Source organism: Trichechus manatus, unplaced genomic scaffold (genome assembly GCF_000243295.1).
Source record: "Trichechus manatus latirostris isolate Lorelei unplaced genomic scaffold, TriManLat1.0 scaffold00122, whole genome shotgun sequence".
Classification (NCBI taxonomy): Eukaryota; Metazoa; Chordata; class Mammalia; order Sirenia; family Trichechidae; genus Trichechus; species Trichechus manatus.
In genome coordinates, this window is record NW_004444058.1 from 7,723,161 (window position 1) to 7,745,513 (window position 22,353).

The following is a 22,353-nucleotide window of genomic DNA, read 5'->3' on the forward strand; positions in this document are numbered from 1 at the left end:
TATGGGGCAGTTTTTCTCTGTCCTGTAGGTTTGCTATGAGTCGGAACCAACTTGATGGCGCAGGACCGCAACATAGATACAGACTGTGTGTGTGTATATGCATTAACTTGCCCAATAGATACTTATTTATTGAGCTTTTACTGTGTGCCAGGCACTGGACTGAATGCTTGGAGGGCCTGAGAACTTGTACTTGAAGAAGTTAACTGCCTGGAGGCCAGCCAGGTGCTGAGAGTCAGAACCTGTTAACCCTGAACAGGAGAGTCCGGCTGTTCCTCCACTGCAAGGAGACTTCTTAGAGCTCTGAGGCACGCTGAGCTCTGTAGTGCAGGAGCCTTTGCCGTTCCTCAGTGCGCCTACCAATGCATCCTACCCTGAGCCACTCCTGTCCTGCCTTTGTGCGTTTTTATTGTTATCTGGACAACACCTCTACTGTGTTTGTGTGTGTGCAATGAAAATATATATAACAAAACATTTGCCAGTTTAACAGTTTTTACATGTACAATTTAGTGACATTGATTACATTCATCACGTTGTGCAGCCATCACCACCGTCCTTTGCCAGATTATTCCACCACCATTAACAGAAAGTGCCCACTAAGCAGTGATTCCCCCTTTCTCCCTGCCTGCCACCCCTTGTAACCTCTAATAAGCTGTAGTCTCTATACGTTTGCCTGTTTCATGTAAGTGGAGTCATACAATATACGTCCTTCTGTGACTATCTTCTTTCACTCAACATGATGTTTTCAAGGTTCACCTGTGCTGTGGCATGTATCAGAACATCATTTCTCTTTATGATGGAGTAATATTCCATTGTATGGGTGGACCACATTTTGTTTATTTATCTGTTGATGGACATTTAGGCTGTTCCACTTTTTGGCTATTATGGAAAGTGCTACAATGAACATGGATATACAAGTTTCTGTTTGTGTTCCTGTTTTCACTTTTTTGAGGTATATACCTAGGAATAGAATTGCTGGGTCATATGTTAGTTCTGTGTTTAATGTTTTGAGGAACCAGCTAATGGATGAGGGTTCCAATTTCTCTACATCCTCACCAACACTTGTTATTTTCTGCTTTTTTTGATCATTGCCATTCTAATGGGGGTGAGGTGGTATTTCATCGTGGTTTTGATTTGCATTTCCCTAATGATTAATAGGAGTCCCTGGGTGGTGCAGGCAGTTAAGCACTCGACTACTAGCTGAAAGGCTGGTGGTTTGAACCCACTTAGAGGTACCTTGGAAGACAGGCTTCTGAAAGGTCACCTTGAAAACCCTATGGAGCAGTTCTACTCTGCACACATGGGGTCGGCATGAGTCGGAATCAACTTAACGACAGCTGACAACAACAGCAGCAATGACTAATGACATTGGGCATTTTTTCACGAGCTTGTTGACCATTTGTGTATCCTCTTTGGTGAACTGTCCATTCAGATCCTTTGCTTATTTTGTGATTGGGTTGTCTTTTTGTTTTAACACCTCTACTGTTCTAATCTTTAAATTGCCTGAGTTTTTAATGAGTTTATAGTGAAAGTAAATTTTTTAGCATAACTGAGCATAAGGCCGCCACTCAGTTGCTGCCGCCCATGTCTCTTCTCCCCTGACAGACTAGGATGAACACCCCCCCCCCCAACGTACGCTTCCTCCTTGGTGTGATGGAGACAGAGAATAGCTCTAGAGAGGAGTGACTTTCTCCCTTGTGGCCATGGAAAGACCAAGGGTTTTAGAGTCATGCAGACTTTGAATCCCTATGGCTTTTGGGGCTTTGGGTAAAGTCCTGATTTCTTCCGGCTTCAACTTCCTCAGCTGCAACACGGAAGTCCTTACCCCTCCCATGTAGGAGTCCAGTCTGCATCCAACTGCACTCTGAAGAATGTGGACACTTGGGGACCGCTGGCACTGGGTCCTTGCAGGCACTAGGGCCAGTCTGGGTTAGCTGCTCTGTGGGTCCTAGGCAGGGAATTGGTGGTCTGGAGAAGGGTTGGCCCCCGGTGGAGCTTCCCAGCTACCCTGGGGAGTCTGGTGCGTTCTCACACCGACCCTCTTATCACACTGGTGCCTTTAGCGCTCACACAGGCTTTCACAGACACCTTATCTAGCTCTGGATGCGAGCTTAGTGTGTCTCAGCTGCTTCCTGGGTCCCTGGGTGCAGTCATAAGGCTGCATCAGGACACTGCTTTACCCAGACCAGCACCACGGTGGGGGGCTCAGGCTGAAAAGCTTTGTCATAACCTCCAGTGATCACGTGTGCAGACTCTGGTGTGCATCCCAGGGGGCAGACAGACAGCATGCTGGGTCTTGTTGTGATGTACTGGGTGCCTTCTGTCCAAGTGGCTTGTGGGAGGAGACGGGACGCTGGCCTTTTGAGGTTTGATTAAAGGTGTCCAGCCAACATATTCAAGTGACAAGCATGGGTTGACAGGCATTCTTTTGTGTGGTATGCCCACCCCTCCATCTTATGCTCAGCGTCAGGAGTCGGAGGCCTCCTGGGACAGGCAGGGCACATACTCTGGGTATCTACTTGTAGAGTCATCCTACTGCAGGGGCAGCGCCCTCTCTGTAGACCTCTCCCAGCCGCTCTTGCTGCATCCTGATCCAGGGCCTGTACCATGCACCTTTCACTGAGGGACCACTGAGCTGGGCGTAGAATAACACGCATCCAGTGCTGGTTGATCTCTCTGGTAACCCATGCAATGTCTGCACTTGGAAAACTGGAAACGTCCCAAATGGGAAACAGCTGGAGAATGGTTACACGAGCTATGGCCTTGGTGATGGGGTACTGGCTGTCACATTGCAGTTACAGGTCTGCACGCACAGTGTCCCAGCAGACACACAACACCAATGGTGTGGGCAACCCTGATTGTACGTCACCTGTGAGCTAGTCAGGGAAATGCATGCGGTACTTCTCTGTTGCTTTCTGTTGTAATGTTGTTAGACAAGGCAATATTGTCCTGGTTTAATACTGCCTTTTCTTTTGAACCCGAAGCTGTTCCATGCGGAGTCAGTAGGGAGTTCATTTGATTCTCCAGCACTTTGTTGCCTTCTCCCCTACCCCCTCCCTGCAGAGGCAAATATCTTTACTAGTTTGAGATTTAATCAAAACTTAAAAATTGGGCCAAGGTCCTCTAGGAAGCATTAGTATGAAAAGTTATTCTAAACAATAGTTTTGCTTTATCAGCACAAGGTAGTTTTCTCCAGGGAGGAACTAACTGTCGTGTATACTAAACACTTTATGGAATACCTGGAGCTAGGAGCCCCCCTCCTCGTTGGAGGATGTGCAGGATGGACAGTGGTTGTGCAGCCCAGGAGGATTTATTATTACCCCTCAAAAATGGTCCCTGGGTAAGTAGTTTGCACTTACCTACTAATCTAAAGGTTAGCTAGCAGTTTGAACGCATGTAGTGGTGCTGTGGAAGAAAGGCGTGGAGATCTGGTTTCGTAAAGATTACAGCTAAGAAAAACCTATGGAGCACAGTTCTATACCCTGTAACACATGGGGTCACTATGAATCAGAATCGACTCAGTGGCAGTGGGTTTGTTTTTTTGGCTTCTAATATGGTTGCTTTGCTGCTTTGCTGTCTTAAGTATAGACTGCATGTCACAGGACCCATTCTTTTCCTTGAACCTGGGGCCTTCCTTACAGAAAAGCACAGTTTAACAGTTGTTGAGTAAACAATGGTGGCTGCTGTCTTGGAGGCACTCCCATCTATCCAGGGTAAATGGACATGTAAGGATCATTACAGAAAGTTGAATAGTTTGGTTTTTCTTCCTCAGTAGCTGTGATTGACCACTACCACCATCTGTCAGTTTGTCATACAGTGGTGACTTGCATGTTGCTGTGATGTTGGAAGCTATGCCACTGGTATTTCAGATACCGGAAAGGTCACCCATCAGGTCAGTGGAGCTTCTAGACTAAGACAATAGGAAGAAAGGTCTGGTAATCTGTTTCCAAAAATTAGCCAGTGAAAACCCTATGGATCATAACAGAATATAGTGCTGGAAGATGAGCCCCTTAGGGTAGAAGGCACTTAAAATACACAGTGGCCACAACAGTGGGTTAGAGCATATCAACGATTGTGAAAATGGTACAAGACCAGGCAACGTTTCCTTCTGTTGTACCTGGGGTCGCCATGAGCCTGAGCTGACTTGATGGCAGCTAACAACAGCAGCAGCTGTGATTGAGCATCGTTGAGCCTGAGCCGTCTCCCTTTGTAGGCTGCTAGCTCTTAGGACAGCTCTGGGCAAGTGTATCCTATAAACCATCTCCTTTTTGCAGATGAGGAAACGAGCCTAATGTTGCTTCAAGTGCCCAGTGGGGTAGGGGTTCAGACCCAGGCTGTTCCTACCCGCACAGCCAGTCTGTGTCTGCCTTCCCCGCACGTGCAACAGTATCCCCCAGCCCCAGAGAGTCATTGATGCAGGGCTGAGTGGGTGGACTGCACATGGGGTCAGGTCGGTCAGTTTTATTTATTTACTTTCTTAAATTTACAGGCAGTAAAATTTACCTTTTTTTGTTGTAAAAAAAAAAAAATACATGAAACATTGGCCATTTCAGTGTTTTCTACGTGTACAGATTCACGTGTGAAAAAGATGACAGATGCACCACCACTGTCAAGGCAGAATGTTTCCATCATCCCCCAAAATTTCCTTGTGCCTCCTCTTGGTAGTCAGCCCTTCCTCCTGCCACCAACTCCTGGCAACCGCTAGTCTGTTTTTCAGTCCCTATGATTGTGCCTTTTCTAGAATGTCTTGTGAATGGAATCATACAGTATGTAGCCTTTTGAGCCTGGCATGTCTCACCTATCAGTGCATTTGAGACCCAGCCCCGAGATTTAGTATTTTAGTAGTTCCGTTTCATTGCCAGGTGGTGTTCCATTGAAGGGATAGACCATGGTTTGTTTAACCACTTCTGAATTGAAGGACACACGGGCTATTTCTAGTTTCCAGTGATTATGAATAAAGCTGCTATAATATTTACACACAGGTCTTTGTGTGAACATAAGTTTTCCTTTCTTTTGTTTAAATACTTACAAGTAGTATTTGTAAGTGGGTCATTAGGGCAAGTATATATTTAACTTTATAAGAGTCTGCCAAACTGTTTTTAGTGCTGGGTCTCTACCGGTGCAGAAATCGCACCTCCCAAACACGGCTGCTTGCCTGCCTCACCACTCACCCCCAAGCTGATCAGGCCTGAAGGGCTTAGGTTCTCGCCGGGTCAGGTCTGGCAACTCCTTGCTGCTTCCGAACCGTCTCTCCCTCCCCCTGCCACTCAGTTGGGTTCCTCAACTCTGCCTTTGATGTTCAGGGCTCCCAGATTGCCATATATAATTGAATCACTTGTTTTTTTGGGTCTTTGTTGTAAGAGGGTCCACCGGAAGCATCCAACTACTCCGCCGTCTTGGCACTGCCTCCCAAACTGTTTTTAAAGTAGCTGTGCCATTTCCCATTCCCATCAACAGTGGATGAGAGTTACAGTTGCTCCGCATCTTCACCCACTTGGTATTGTCCAGTTTTTTTTTAATTGGGTGTGGGGTGTGGCCATTCTAACAGGTTGGCAGTGGTATCTCAATGTGGCTTTACTTTGCATTTCTACTGACAAGTGACACAGAGTGTCTTCATGTGCTTGTTGGCCATACACTGCTGTTCTTTGGTGAAGTGCCTGTTGACCTTCTTTGCCCATTTTTAAAAATGGAGTTTTTAAAAATCATTGAGTGTTGAGAGTTCTTTATATATTCTGGATACAAGTCCTTTGTCAGATGTGTGTTTCGAAAATATTTTTTCCCTGCCAGACATGTTTTTTTCTTAACCAACTATAATCCATTTACTGTCTTGTGTTGTGTGCACATCATTTTATTCTGTCTGTAGATGATGCTCCCCCACTCCCACCCCCCTGGTCTTGGGTTTTCAGAGCAACCCCCCCGTAGATCTTCTGTACAGCTGGAGGTAAGAACCACTTCATGTGCTCACGAGCTCTATCAAGAGCCACAGTTGAGTCATGGTTTTTGCTTGTTAGCCTTCAGAGGCCTGCTGGGTGGAATGCCCCCACAGTAGCCTGCTGTAGGATACATAGTGTTGGCATGTTGTGTCTGCTCTGCTGAGAGTGGCAGAGAGGGCCACTGGTTACGCAGCCTTCTCAGGGCTGTGGCAGGGAGTGAACATAGTGCCTTGGCGTCACCTGGGCCACTCAGGTGCCACAGACATATGTCTCTGTCTTGCACCTCTCTTTGCATATGTCCATGATGGGAATCCATTTGAGGCTTGGACATTCATTGCTAGGGAACCACAGGACAAATTGCCCATTTCATGGCCCCGCTTTTTAGCTGGGATTAGCCATAGCCTAGACCCTATCCCCATGTCCCTTCTTCATCCCATTCTCTCCGCCCCCCCCCCCAAGGGACTCTGAATTGCTGACTGCTGAGTGAGCAAATATGTACTGCAAAAGAATTGTGTGGCTTTCTGTTAAAATTGCAGAACTCTCTAGCAGCCATTAACTCTGAATTAGGGGAGGATTCTTTTTAAAAATATTTGGAATGGGGCTCTGCCCTTCTACATATGAACAGCTTCTAGTGGAGCGATGGGGCTTCTTGCTGTACAAGACAGACGCGTAGGTCACATGTAGGTGGCACGGGACAGGAGCCTCTTTTGAGCTGGGCCACATCCTAAACATATGTGTGCCCCAAGTGTGCACATCTGTGAGTATGGTGGTGCCAGTTGCTGAGCAGATCTGTGCCAGAAGAAGAGGGCTGGGGTTACAGTGTCCAGGGCATGACCCAAAGGTGACATGGGACACACCAGCAGTTACCCAAGCACTGGATCCCAGGAACTAGGCTGGGCTGCATAGGGTTCTCTGGCCTGCCATCTTTCGTGAGGCCTGGGCCAGAGTCGGGTGGATGGTATGCTTATAGAGATGAGTGGTTTGGCACTCTCTCCGATAAGCTGATTTTCTGGTTGGATGGTTAATTTCGGCTCACCTCCCAGGTGGCTGGGAAGCTGTGGGGAAGTGGCTCTCATGCCCTTCTGAGGCAGAGAGGGGAGGGAAGGGATGTGACCACAAGCAGCTCTTACATGCAGGCAGCAAGGCAAGTGTTTGCAGCTCTTTTCTTGTAAGCTGTCTCCGAGTTAACCATGATCCTGTTCCAACTCAGCCAAGATTCGGGCAGAAACATCCCGAACATTCCAGCAGCAGCGCTTGCAATCTGTGTTTGCATCTGTGGACTCCTGCCCTGTTCGTGTCCTTGGCAGAGCCACCACCTCACCATTGCTTAACCATGATGAATGTCGAGCTCAGGCTGTGATTTATTGCGCCTGCTGGGTAGGGGGCTGTGCTTAGGGAGTCGTGTGTGGGGGAGCACAGAGGACCCTTTCTGGTGTTTGTTGGCAGCTGCGGACCCAGCAGTGTCAGGCTGCTGGCATGTCCTGGCTCCAGGTGACTCCCAGCTGGGACACCGCTGGCTGTAACGGACTTCCTGTTCAGTTTCGCCTCACAAATGAGATTGCAGAAGATGCCTGGGGTTGGAATGGGGTCACGCCTAGGAGCACCTCTTCTCCCTGCAGCCTGCCCCTCCAGGGTCCAGTGTGATTGCTTTATGGCTGGGTCCTTGCTTTTTTGCTGCTGTCACCATTATGCCTCTGAGTTTTCTAAGTGAGCCAGCTGCTTTCCGCCTCTTACATCATCCCCTGTGATGCACTCACGTGAGGAAGTGAGGGCTCTTCTCAGAGGAGCCCCCGTCTCTGGTACCTTCATCCCAGGTGGGGCCCACGTCTCTGTCCCTTTGTCCCAGATGGTGCCTCTCCCACTAGACCTGAGCCTGCAGATCCAAAAGCAGATGAAATGTCTGCATGCCCAGAGAGACTGATTACCTGTGTAAATACGAAGTTTCTTGTACTCGTCTAGTGGACAAAACGAAGGTACTCGTGGACCTGTTGGGCTTTGATGAGTAAAAGACTGCAAAAGCAACTGAAGCCCCCCCAGAGTGATTTTAAAATGATGTGAGGGCAGAGACAACGGCCCAAAATGCATCTCTGGGTCTTTTTTGTAGATTGCTGGCTCATTAAGGTAAAAATACCAAAAGCAGTTGCCACCGAGTAAATTCCGACTACTGGCAACCCCATGTGTGTCAGAGTAGAACTGCTCCACAGGGTTTTCAATGGGTGTAACCTTTCAGAAGCAGATTACCAGGCGTTTCTTCCGAGACATCTCTGGGTAGACTCGAATCTCCAACCTTTTGGTGAGCACCCTAGCGCTTAACTGTTTGCACCGGCTGATATTTTCTCAGCAACAGAAAAGACAAAAGCCCTTGAGTCTGTTTGGACCTATGGAAGGAGCACATTGGGGGACTTCACAGTTTCCACGGCCTGGGTGGCAGGGCCTTCCGTGGCCTTTCTGACATGGAAAGCATCACGGTGGAGAAGATGCTAGACTTAGCTATTTGACCATCTTGTATCCAGATGATAGGAATGTAGCTAAGGGCTGCTGCCATTTCACATCCTGTGATCACCAACGTGTGTGGGAGAGGAAGGGACTGGTAGTTTTGAGAGAGCATTTGCTAGGTGCTGTGCTGACTGCTTTTACATATATTTTGTTTAGTCTTCACAAAACTACGAGGTAGATGTTCAAAATCCCCATAGGAGAGGGCTGCAGGCTGAAGTGCCTGCCTGGGGTCACACACACAGAGCCACACCAAGATCTTCTGGCTCTGAGTGTATGTATCACGCGGTCCCCACCCACCGGGACCACCCTTCCCATGAGGGACGTTGTACTGGGAGAGCTGGAGTGAGAACACGCTGGGGTCTTGGTTGGCGAGGCCTCCGGCAGTCCCCTCCTTCCTGAAGCTGGTTTGCAGAGGACTTCGGGTAAGTTGGCTTGTCTTCCTTTATGCCTCTGGATTTTCAAAACTCAAGACTCGGTGGTAGGGTCAGTAGATGGATCCAGGGTGGGACCACTGCCACCCACCATGAACTCCCAGCCACTCATTCCTCAAGGCGCCCTCTGCGCCACTTCCTCAACTGACCACACTGTCTGTCTCTGGGGTGGGGGCTGTGTCGTGGGCCTGGCTGTCAGACTAATGTTGGGCTCTCTTGGAAATGTTGATTGAGGCTTTTCGACCTGCTGAGCACTGACTTGGTGCTTTCCACACAAGCGTGAACTGGGCATCACAGTATGGGGGGTCCTTTGGTTGTGACCAGCCAAGAACTGGCCACAGGAGCACTTGGGAAGGCTACCCGAGGCCGACTTGAGATGGGTCATTTTCTTGAAAGAGAGGGCTCCTGGGAGAGAAAAGAGGGTGCAGTGGAGGGCGGGGTCCGGGCAGCACAGGCCTGGTGTGTTCAGGGAAGAGCTCCAGAGTGCTAGGATGGCTGGGTGCCAGCAACAGTGAGCATACCTGTGAGCTGGGGAGCCTGGCAGAGGCCTGGAGCTCCGTCATGTGCAGGACACACTTGGGTGCCAGAGACACAGGAAGGCCAGGCCCCTGCCATTGGGGGGCTCCACGCTGTGGGAGGAGGAGTGGGAAGCAGTGTGGCTTCTTTGCACGCTGGCTCTCTAGGCTGGGCAGGCCCACCAGGTGCAGCTTCATGTCACGTCCCGTTCGTGGAACCTCTAGCTGGTAGCTGACTTGGAAATTCTAAAAAGCACAAAGTGTTAATATGGAGTTGAGTGTTGCCATCAACTGGAGAGAAGCCATCCTATCCGAAGACTAGTTTTATGTGCCCGCTTTCTGGAGGACTTTCAGGCACGGACCTTTGCACTGTCCCTGTCCTGGATTGTGATGCTGTTGCTTCCCACCCAGGGCCCCATAGGCCAGGCAGCGAGCCCTAGGCTCCTAGGAGATGAGTGGTTCTGTTCATTTCGGCTTAGCCCTGGCCCCCAGCCAGCACTGACAACATTCTTCCCTGGGAACCCACAGAGGAGGTCCAGGAACTGGCTCTGTGGGCCTCTGGAGCACATGTGCCTGTCCTGGGCTGCCAACTGCCTGTGGTGTACCGAGAAGACTTTCCTGCAGAAAACAGGAATGTCTGCCACAGTGTCCGCTCTGGACCGGTTCTTTTGAGCTTCAGCAGATCACTTACTGCCCTGCTCTTCCCTTCCCTTCTTGCGCCCTTAGCTTCCGGGGGTGGGAAGGAGACAGTCTGCTCCGTGAGGGTGTTCTCTACCTCGCGGGCGGAGAGTGCAGCTGAGCGCCCATGTCTGTCTGCCAGATGTGTGTGGGGCTGGCCAGCTTCTTCCTCATCCTGGTGAACTGCACGTACAAACCTCTATGCCAGAAGTGCAGCTGCCCCTCTATCCGCCACAGCTGCAGGAACACCAGGGGAGGAGAACGTTCTGCCCTGGTGTCTGCATTTGTACTTTATTCAACCCAGGAGTGCTTGACTTGAGATCACGAGAAAACTGCTGTTGGTGACTGGTGTGGAAAGTCCTAGACTCCCAGTACGTCCTGGTGTTGTGCCCCTTTTCTGGATTGTTCTTGATTGTGCACTGGTTCCGTCTTGGCTTGGGTGTAGAACCACCTGGGGAGCTCTTAGTAGACCCAGTGCTTGGGCCCCCTGCTTGGGCCCTTTTCATTGAGAGCTCTGGGGGAGGGGACCGGGTGTCAGTATTTTTTAAGGTCTCCCTGTGCCACCCGTTGGATGGCTTTGTAAACCGCTGTTTGTCCCCAGGTCCCACTCTGGGTCAGGCGCTGAGTTGAGAATCCGGAAGCCACCTAGTCTCATGAAGAGACAGAACCACTGGGTAAGTTGTAGACTTTTCTGTGTATGCTTCGTGAAAGATTTCTTGTTTACGTCTGTGCCTTGATTTTTTATGTGGGAAACTTCCTGAAATGAGTTACCAGCACCTTTCGCCTGAGATCTTCCAGTTGCCGTCAGATTGTCCCTGACTCCTGGTGACCCCATGTGTGTCAGAGTAGAATTGTGCTCTGTGGAATTTTCAGTGACTGACAAAGTAGATCACCAGGGCTTTTTTCTGAGGAGCCTCTGAATAGGTTTGAACCTCCAACCTTGAGGTTAGCAGCCGAGCGCTTAACTGTTGTTTGCATCACCCAGGGACTCCTGAGAAGGGGGGTAAAAATGGGTGTGCCTTATATCTTCGGGTTAGCTGGGGGCCTCTCACTAATGTTGGGGGTTGTATCCCAGAGACTGGAGCAGGTAGTACACGTGCGGGTCATGACGCCTGGCGCCCTCTATGTGACAGAGTTGTGGCTGTTCTTTTGGTCAGTGCCTGCTGTTGAGGTGCCAGCTGTGGCCTCCCTCTCTTGCCCCTTCATCTGCTCCTCTCTGGTGCCCATCCTGTGCCTGGGACAGAGATGAGCCTGCCTCCTGGGGGTGTGGGAACCGAGAGCCAGGGTGTCAGAGGAGTGGCAGGCAGTGCAGCCTTTTGGGGCCCTGTTTAGAGCTGCACTATAAGCCCCACGTGGCCAGGAACCACTCGAAAGAACTGTCCTGCTGTAGTTAAACTCAACTTTTGAGCTCCAGGTTTGTGTTAGCTTCAGCTTTTAGATTGGCATCTGGAGCTCAGCTGATCTTGCTTTGAGTTAAAAGTGAGTGAGTTTATTACTCGGTGTTTCAGTCTGGATGTTACTGTTGAGAGTGGTCCTGCCCCGGCCCCCATGACCTGTGGGCAGTTGTGAGGACTCCCCAGGCTGTACTCGGCATGGTGGCCTGGCCTGAGCCAGTCCTTTCCCCAGGGAACTTCACTTCTAGTCTTGGCCCTTGTCCTCCTCCCAACCTGATAGTGAGTGCAGAGCCGCTGTCCTCCCTCTGCCAGAAACCTCATGGGTCCAAAATTGTGAACCCCAAGACCTAGGACACATTTAGTTTGGGGTGGTTGCTCTTCTCCAGGAAACACCTGTAGAGGTTTTCTCATCTGGTCATGATGCTTATTCCTGGGCCAGCCATCTTCTCCCGAAGTCCACGTGTCACGGGCAAAACAGTGCCCTGATTCTTCTGGACCAGCAGCAAAGAGGGACCAGCAGTAAAGAGGGACACTTCGGGGTATAGCTAAGTCATCCAAGTCTGCAGCCATAGGTATGGGGGAGGTCATAGAGGCATCCCCCAAGTTCCTGTGAAATGAAGCTCTTTTGTCTTTGGCCAATAAAAAGCTGTTGCTTTCAAGTTGACCCCAACCTATGGTGATCCCATGTGTATCAGAGGAGAACTGTGCTCTATGGGGTTTTCAATGGCTGTAATGTTACGGAAGTAGATCGCCGGGATTTTCTTCTGTGGTGCCACTGAGTGGATTCAAAATGCCGATCTTTAGGTTAGTAGCTGAGTACAAACTATTTGCACCACGTAGGGACCGTCAAATTTGACCCATAAAGCTGTGAAACTTCTGTGAATTTGGGGATAAATAGAAGAGCCAGGTCAGAGCACAGTGACTTGTCCTCTTCACAGGGGTCTCTTTTTGACCAACTTCCCTAAAGGTGGGACATTTTTGAGAAAAGAGCACATTTTGGAAATTCAGGCTGTGGTCTGCTGAGTCGCTGTCATTCAGCACTGCTCACGGTTGCAGTTTTATTTAGGGAAATCCTTTTGTTACCACCTGGCAGAAGAACTGGTATACCATAGGGGATGACCATCTTCAGACTGTCATTGTGACCTGCCAGGGGGATGGAGCTAAGATGGGTGAAATAGATACCTGACTCTTGGCAGGAAAGAGATGCGTATCTTCTGCATAACCAGTATCTGGGCAGAACGGGAAGGCATCAGAACCCCAAAGTTGTAGTGTGGAACAGCTTAATGAGCTGGGCTTCATATTCTAAATTTAGTTCTAAAAGGTATATAAATTCCGTTCCTTTCACTGTCTTTAAAGATGGTATTATAAAGACATTGTCGCCCCAAGTGGAAGCTGTGGTTCTAAGTAAGCTTCAAGCCCCTAGTGTTCAAAGTAGGTATGCACTGTCTTTGGAGTAACTGATACAAATGAATGAGAAGTTCCAATGGAGGGGTCTTGTTCTTTGAGTGGACTATTTCCACTTAATGTGTAACATGGAGGAAGTGAGAGAGATTAGGAATGACAACCGCCACCCATCTGTCAGTTTGTCATACTATGGTAGCTTGCATGTTGCTGTGGTGCTGGAAGCTATGCCACCAGTATTTCAGATACCAGCAGGGTCACCTATGGTGGACAGATTTTAGAGGTGTTTCCAAACTAAGAGTAGGAAGAAAGGCATGGCAACCTAGTTCTGAAAATCAGCCAGTGAAAACCCTATGGAGCACAACAGAATATTGTCCGATATAGTGCTGAAGCCCTGGTGCTGCAGTGGTTAAGTGTTTGGCTACTAATCGAAAGGTCAGCCGTTTGAACCCAGTAGCCACTCCGTGGGAGAAAGATGCGGCAGTCTGTTTCTCTAAAGGTTACAGCCTTCGAAACTCTGTGAGGCAGTTCTACTCTGTTCTGTAGGGTCACTGCGAGTTGGAATCCATTCAGCAGCACGCAACAACAGTGCTGGAAGATGAGCCCCCTAGGTTGGAAGGCACTCAGAATACACAGTAGGTGCAACAATGGACTCAAGACCAACAATCATGAAGATGGCTCAGGACCAGGCAGCATTTTCGTTCTGTTGTGCATGGGGTTGTCATGAGTCAGAGCTGACTAGATGGCAGCTAACAACAGGGATGACAAGAGCCGTGCTTGCGAAAGTCACAAGGAGTGGGGACTAAAGCAAGCCTATCCCATCTGCCCTCTTGCTTTCTTTTTGCCACAGTACTCCCCACCTCCTAGTACATCACCTAGTTTTAGTTGCTGTTTTCATTCTTGATTGTCTGTCGTCCCCCCTCCCCACTCAACCCCAGGTCCCCTACTCCCAGCCAGAATGTGAACCCATGAGGGCAGGTGTTTTTATACTGAGTCCCAGAAGCCTGCCATTTGGCAGGATACTCAGTAGGTTTGTTTGTTGAGTGAATGAGTCAGAGATCCAAAGTTTTCACCTAAACCAGGAAGACACCAAATGACTGGGACATACCGAATCCTCCCCCAGTGCCAGCCAGGACCACCGACGGTTTTCAGCCTGTTCCTCACCTCAACAGCCACTTCTTTATAGAGGGAAGCCAGATAGATACACATTACGGTACTCAGATCACAGGAGCAAAGTTTACATAAGGAGCAAGCTCTTACCTAAACCCCTCCATCCAAGCCTTTCTGTCTAGGGCTGCTGGGGGGCACCATCTAGTTCTTCTCATCTCAGGCTGATGAAGCCTCTGGTTTAATGTGGCCCTTTCTGTCTCTTGGGCTACTACTTTCCTTGTGTCTTTGGTGTTCTTCATTCTCCTTTACTCCAGGTGGTTGAGACCAATTGATGCATCTTAGATGGCCACTTGCCAGCTTTTAAGACCCCAGATGCCACTCACCAAAGTAGGGTGCAGAACATTTTCCTAATAAACTTTGTTATGCCAGTTGACCTAGATGTCCCCTGAAAGCATAGTCCCCAGACCCCCGCCCCTGCTGCTCTGTCCCTCAAAGTGTTTGATGGTATTCAGGAAACTTCTTAGCTTTGGTTTAATCCAGTTGCGCTGACTTCCCCTGTAGTGCGTGCTGTCCTTCTCTTCACCCAAGATAATTCTTACCTACTATCTAGTTAGTAAATAACCCTCACCCTCCTTCCCCACCCTTGTAGCCATCAAAGAATGTTTTCTTCTCTGTTTAAGCCTTTTCTTGAGTTCTTACAATAATGGTCTTATACAGTATTTGTTCTTCTGTGACTGACTAAATTCATTCAGCATAATGCCCTCCAGCTTCCTCCATGTTATGTTTCACAGCTTCATTGTTGTTCTTTAGCATTGTGTAGTATTCCGTTGTGTGGATATACCATAATTCGTTTATCCATTCATCCATTGATGGGCACCTAGGTTGTTTCCAACTTTTTGCTATTGTGAACAGTGCTGCAATGAACATGGGTGTGGAGGCTTAATATTTTTTTAAATTGTGGTAGATATATGTAACAAATTGCTGGCCTTTCCAGCATTCTTCACGTGTACAATTCAGTGACGTTGTTGTTAGATGCCGTCAAGTTGGTTCCAACTCACAGTGACCCTGTGTACAACAGGATGAAACACTGTGCCAGGTCCTGTGCCATCCTCACAATCCTTGTTATGCTTGAGCTCATTGTTGCAGCCACTGTGTCAATCCATCTCGTTGAGGGTCTTCCTCTTTTTCACTGATCCTCTAATTTACCAAGTATGATGTCCTTCTCCAGGCACTTGTCCCTCCTGGTAACATGTCCAAAGTATGTGAGATGAAGTCTCACCGTCCTCGCTTCCAAGGAACATTCCGGCTCTACTTCTTCCAAGACATATTTGTTCATTCTTCTTGCAGTCCATGGTATATTCAGTATTCTTTACCAACACCACAATTCAAAGGCATCGATTCTTCTCCAGTCTTCCTTATCCATTGTCCAGCTTTCACACGCATATGAGGCGATTGAGAAATACTGTGGCTTGGGTCAGGTGCACTTAGTCCTCAAAGCGACATCTTCGCTGAAGAGGTCTTTTGCGGCGTATTTTCCCAGTCCAGTAACGCACCAGTGACGTTAGTTGTTCATCACGTTGTTCAACCACTACCATTATCTGTTTCTAAATTTTCTCATCACTGTAAAAGAAGCTCAATGCCCCTTAAGCAGTGAGTCCCCCTTTTTCCCCTCCCTCTCACCCCTGGTAACCACTAATAAACTTTCATCTCTGTATTTCATGTGAGTGGAATCATACAATATTTGTTTTTTTGTCAGTGACTTCACTCAACATAATGTTTCAGGGTTCATCCACGTTGTAGCATGTATCAGGACTTCGTTTCTTTTGCTGACTGAGTAACTATGGGTCAGTATGAAAATGGAACGGATCAGAAACATGAAAGTGACCGGCGCAGAGCAGGAAGGAGTTGTGTGGTGCTGTGAGCTCTGTAGGCCTTGGGGGTAGCCAGGCCAGGAGGGCAGACCCCTGCCAGGTGTAGCCTAGAGGGTCTTATGTGGGGCTGGGGTATATACATTTGTGTTGAAGAGTGGGTGAAATTTCTTTCTTCCCCAGCCTGTAGTACATCTGTTTTGGTGGCATTCTGGTGGGTATGCGTGCACCCATTTCTTATTAAAGGGATTTGGTTTTGAACTGGATTCGATGAGGGTTTTCATCTTCAGCACCCATGGTGCACTTCTTCACCTGAAAGTATAATGCATTTTGATGCCATTCCTATGGCAACTGGTGAACTCCAAGGGAACAGATTCTATTTTTGTGTTCTAATGCAGCAGCAGGATTGGTGAAGGCATGTAGAAAATTCCATTGTAAGTCAGTTCTGCATTTTGAAGAGATCTGAAATGGTCCAGTCCTAAATGTTTAGCAGTGACTCTCTTTGAGGCATCTCTGATAATCTACATGTCCCCAAACTTGGTCTTGGTTTTTATGGCATTGGGTTTTGAGGGAAGAAACTTGGTGGGAGCTGATTTTTAATCCCAAATAGATCCTTAGGGGCTTCATTTTCTGGGTTTCAGTAGCACCTTGTTCCCACGGCTACATGTGTCCAAGTGTGTGCTGCCGCCCACGCCTCATCTGATTTAAAGGTCACATTGTTTTTATTAGCTGTGTGGTAATAAAAACAGCTAAGTGGTGCAGACAGTCAAGTGCTCGACTGCTGATTGAAAGGTTGGAGGTTCAAATTCACCCAGAGGTGCCTTGGAAGAAAGGCCTGGTGATCTGCTTCCAGAAATCATCCATTGAAAACCCTGTGGAGCATGGTTCTATTCCGACACTCATGGAGTCACCAGGAGTTGGAGTAGACTTGACAGCAAGTGGTCCTGTGTTTAAATTAAATGCCACTATTATCGCAAAACAAAAATGGGAATTCCTCCTCCCCTTCAGGTCCATGTTTAAAGGTCACTTCCTCAGGAAGCCTTCCCTGGCCTGCCTCTGGCTGAGGCTCCTCTACCACCTTGGGCCTTCCTGTCAGCAAGGCTAGGAACCTGTCCGTGGTCCACAGTGCCGTCATGGATACCTTTTCCTCCCTTTACCCATGTGTCATATCTTGCCTAACTTCCATTCTCTTGGTTTTATCCTTTTGAACAGTCATTATAGTGGTTTGGCTTGGGGAAATGATTTTGAGTAGGTGAGAAGCTGGCTTTCTACTAGGGTAACTGGAGACGGATGTTGGGGGGTTGGGTAGGGGCATGGGAGCTGATTAAGAGCCACCAGAGGTAGAAGGAATGCAGCCTTTCTGTTGTTCAGCAGCTTACATTCTGAGAGGCCTTTCCCGTTGGAGCCGCCTTGCAGGGAGGGGACTAGGCAGGGAACCCAGGTATTAAGTCTCGCCTGCTTGTGGCAGGCTGTGAGTTGAGGCCTCTCCCACTGACCTCTCCCTCCCCTCAGCAGATGGTACTGTTGCGGGTCCTCCTCGGCCGGTGAACAAGCCCATTCATGCCATTCACTGAGCCTGCTCTGACCCAGCCCTCCATCTGCTGGGAAAGCACCCGGCTACACTGTCCTGGCGCCCTTCTGCGAGCACTGGCTCTGGGGCCGTCCTGGCTAGCACCAGCTGCTCAGCGGCCAGGAGAGAACAAGGGAAACTGTGAAGCCTTCAGGGGTCCTTATATGGTGTGGGAAACCTCCCGAGTTGAGTTGCGGGGGGCCCCGAGGCAGTATCAGTGGTTCCCTGGAAAGGGGCCTGTGTTTGATGGGGCAGCTCTTAATCACCCTGGCTGTCACTGACTCCTGATTGCCAGTCCCTCCTTCAGCAGGGTGCTTGCCGGGGCTCAGGAACCTTCTTCATAAGCTGTTCTCTCATCTTGCCTCCCCTTTTGGTATGTTCCCCTCAGTCCAAAGCTCTCCCTCAATATAAAAAAAAAAAGATCAGTTGCTGTCGAGTTGAAACGGCAACCCCAGGTGTGTCAGAGTAGAACTGTGCTCCATAGGGTTTTCAATGACTGATACTTAGAAGTAGGTTGCCAGGCCTTTCTTCCGAGGCAACTCCAGGTGGATTCGACCCCCCAGACTTTCAGTTAGCAGCCGACCGTGTTCACCATTTACGCCACCCAGGAGCTCCTCTCCTTTAATACCTAATGCTTTCAAAGCCTTTCTCACTTTTGCCAGTTCTAGTTGTGGTTTCCACTTACACCTCTCTCACATTAACTACTCACCTCGTGTGGGCACCTTACAGTTCTGCCCTCCTCTGGTTTAGTGGCCCACACCAGCAGGCCCTGGGCCAGCACTCCTGGGTGTGCCTGGGCACCCTCCCTTCTCTACACACAGCCAGCTTCTCCGGAACACGCAGCTGTCCATGTGAACACTTGGAACCAGGCAGATAGAATAAAACCAACATGAAATTCCTCTCTGCCTGACAGATGGTTTGGGAATTGAGATTAATCCTGGGCTCTCCCTTGGCCTCAGTCCTTGGGAGTCCAGTCGACTCAGTCCCCGCTTTTTTTCTTGTCTTGTCCCTGCAGTAGCCTCTGTGCGGGACCTGCTCCCCACCCCCTCAGCAGTGTTCTCAAAGCGGGGAGCCCCACCCTAAAGTGCATGGCTTTAAGGAGAACCAGGATTTCAGTCCGGGCAGGGGTGGCGCCCCCTTTGGTACCCCGCAGTCTCACTGGGCGCAGCATTGTCCTCGGCCGGTGAGCCCACTCAGCCCAGCCACAGCTCCTCAGAGCCACGCTCCCTGGACTGAGTCTCACGCTGGCTTTCTCTTCAGAGCCACTGGGACAGGGTTTTTAAGTTAAGGCCTTTTCCTCCCTTTTTCTAATTTTTAGTTTTGGAAATTTTCAAATCTATGTAAAAGCAGATTCAACACTTAACATTTTGCCACGTTTGCTTTATTTCTGTATAAATGCACGCTGGTTTTTTCGGCTAAATACTTCGAAAGTAAGTTGCACAGGTGATACTTCACCCCTATGTACTTTAGCAAACATCTCTTTAGGACTCAGGGCATTCTGTAAAACCTATAAACTGCCATTGTTACAGGAAGAAAATCAGCAACAATTCCACCCTGTGTTGGGATTTCCCATGATGTCTCCAAGAATGTTTTTTAACTGTCTGGCATTCCCCCCTCCAAATAGGTTCACATGTTGCATGTGGTTACGTTCCTGTTTTCTTTTAATATTTCAGTTTCTGAAAAGTCAATCTGAAGCACAGGTGGGTCAGTGGATGGTGACAGTGGTGGGTGTGGGACTGATGGGGCCAAACTCCGGGGTGGGCTGTTGTCCCCACCAGGAGACTTCTAGGTCTGCCCTCTGTCCTCATGTGGCCCCTGAGCACTCCTGACAGGGCTCAGAGACCAAGATGCTGTATTTTTATTGGTCTGAATCAATCCAAATCTTAAATTTTCGAACTTTCATGATCAATTTAGTTATTGGAGGACTTTTAAGTATGTTGGAAACAACTTGGATATGTGGAACTAGATTTTATGAAATTTAAACATCAGTCAAGTATTTCGGATGAAAACTTAGTGCCTGATTTGAGATGTGCTGTAAGTGTAGAGTGTTACCGTTGCCCTAGAGTCTATTCTGACTCCTGGTGACCCTGTGTGTGCAGAGTAGAACTGCTCCATAGAGTTTTCAATGACTGTGACCATTCGGAAGCAGATCGCCAGGCCTGTCTTCCGAGGCAACTCTGGGTGCACTTGAACCGCCAACCTTACAGCTAGTAGTCGAACACGAAACCGTTTGCACCACTCAGGAAAACCAAGTGCAGAGTACCCACTTGGATTTTGGAGATTTACTATTTAAAAAATAATAATAAGGCATCTTGTTTTTTTATGGTGATTACATATTGAAATGACAATATTTTGGTTATGTTGGGGCTGATAAAATGTATTGTGAAAATTTACTTCAGTTGTTTCCTTTTACATGACTGTGGCTTCTAGAAAATAAAAAGTGCATGTGTGGCCCACATTGTGTTTGTCGGGTGTGTGTAGATATGGTGCTAGTGTGGCATGTTGCGTCCTCCAACTGCAGTCCCCGCTCACACCTTCCATCAGTCCTCCTGTTCTTCCCTTTCTGTGCTGCTGAAGACTGTGGGCCCTCCTGGGTCTTGTTGCGTTTTTCTGTTGATGTCTTTCTCCTCTTCTGTCCTGAAGAGGCCTGGTGCCTATGAGTGCCCGCACCTCTCACTTCACAGGGTGCATGGTTTGTTACCCATTAAGTGTTATGCTGTTGGAGGGGGAGCTTTGCCACGGCTCCCGTCCATGTGCCTGGCCTGAGGGGCTCAGACATTTGTTGTCATGGCCAACAGAGGTCTGTAGAATGGCGAGGCCTGCCTGCAGGGTGTCTGGGGCCAGTGTGCTGATGTGATCTGTGTTTCTGGATATGAAGAAGGAGGTCTCTCTGCTCCACTTCTGTTTGGCTCTTGGCCCCAGGTCCTCAAGATAGGACAAGGCGTGGAAAGCGTTGGTGGGAGGATATCGGGGCCCAGGAGAGGGGAGGTGAGCACTCGCTTGTTCTGCACTAGGGGAGTCGTGCCCAGTCTGTACTCCGGGAGAACTCGGAGAGTTGAGAGTGATTGCGGGGAGCTGGGCTGTGCCCAGTGTGTTTGCAGGGGAGTAAACTGAAGCCACGTGACAGAATCCAGTTCAACGAAATGTTAGCCTGCTGCGGCTGAGGCACTTGGGCACAGCACGCAGAGTGGCTCTGAGTGGCCTGCCAGCTCACAGAGGGGCTGGCAGGCAAGCCCTGGGGGGAAATGGGCCTCACTTTGTGTCCTTTACCCTTTCCTTTGCAGCAGCTTACCAGAAGTTGACATGGGTCTTGTTTTCACTGGGACATCATTACTGCACTTGTGCCTTAATAATAGATACTTAAAATCTGCATCCTGATGCCTGGGCCCTGGAGTGCCTAACTGGTGATGCAGTGCCTGTGTTGGCCGAGACAGACGTGCATTTGGGCCTGCGGTGTGGCACCAGGGCCCAGCGGTGTGCTGACTCTCCTCCTCTACCCGCTGGCGGAGTTGACCAGTTGCTGTTGACTTGATTCCTGACTTACAGTGACCCATGTGTGTCAGAGTAGAATTGTGCTCCATAGGGTTTTCATTGGCTGATTTTTCAAAAGTAGATTGCCAGGCCTTTCTTCTGAGGAGCCTCTGGGTAGACTTAAACTTCTAACTTTTCAGTTAGCAGCCAAGTGCATTTACTGTTTACGGCACCCAGGGGCTCCCTGGGGCTGTTTGTTTCAGGTAAATTCAGCAGTTTTAGACACCGTCACCTCTCACTGGTCGTCTTTGGGCTGTCGATAGTGTTCAGTTCCTGTTTTGTAAACTGGAGAGTTGAGGTCTTTCTGACTCTGACATTGATTTTGTATCACTTTCTGTTCGCTTTTCTTTGAGAAAAGTGATTGCGCTCCCTCCTTGCACCGCACACATACCCCTCCCCCATTGTCTGGGTTCTGTACCTGACAGCAAGGTGAGAGGAAAAGTGACCTTCCTGAAATTGCTTCTTAGCTAGCGTGCCTGGACACTGACAAATATAATCTTCTTTTTTCCAGATCTGTCTTTTAAAATTGAGCCTCACAATGAAGGTCAGAGGGTACCGTCATTGAAGAAAAGGTCACCCCATAAGCGCCAGCTCTTCATCAAGGTAACCAGGCTCTGTGTCTCAGCCCCAGGTCACCCCATGGCCTTGCTTTTCACGCACAGTCTCGTTCGGGCTCCTGGGTGGGTCTCCTTGGCCTTCTCCCCCCATGAGGGTTCTGGTGGTCATGGCTGAACTGCCCAGGCAGCAGAGTCATGAGTCTTTAACACTCATGCAAGTGCTATTCCCTGGACTCCCTCTGGCCCCAGTGAGCATGGGTGTGTCCAGAGGACACTGCACGTCACTTTCCCGTTTGGCGGTCTGGTCGCTGGTTGAGTATCGTTTCACTTATTATGACTGACCAGCCTGGTGAGTGCTGGGCTGGTGCATCCTGCAGCCACAGGCAGGCAGTTGACTACTCCCTTGCGTGGTACTTGGCACGGACATGCTACCATTTGTCCTTTGCACCGGGGCTATCCTGCTTCTCTGGAAAACTGACTGTGCCGGGCGTTTGGTGGCACACGTGGTGGTCAGCACTGACCACCTGACTTCCCTGGGCTTCATTGTCCTGAAAATACCGTAGTTGTCTTTTTCCTAGTTTTAAATTTTTTTCATGAAGGTCATGAATATAGTTTCATCCTTTCGTTGGAAATGGGAAGAATTCAGAGGACCAGCGTGATGTTATCCTCAAAAGCTTTCTGGTCTACACCTGGGGTGGTCGAGGACCCTGTTACCAGCCTATTTGACTAAACTGAGTTTCTCATTATTAGACTCTTTCCTGGTTTCAGTTCTCTGTCCTCCCAAGGTGGATGTCACACCACCTCTGCTGCCCACAGAGCGTCCTGTTCCCCAGGGCCTCCTGGCAGAGGGCATGCTCCGCTTTTAGAGCCCT

The 22,353-nt window shown here is 49.1% G+C and overlaps 1 protein-coding gene across 1 annotated transcript in view; it reads left to right on the forward strand.

Moving 5' to 3' along the window:
• BRD4 (bromodomain containing 4) overlaps positions 1-22,353 on the forward strand; it is a 79,563-nt gene that overhangs the window by 12,926 nt on the left and 44,284 nt on the right. Inside the window, 2 exon segments of the mRNA XM_023738775.1 lie at positions 10,652-10,724; positions 21,436-21,527. The gene's annotated coding sequence lies outside the window, so the exon portion shown is untranslated.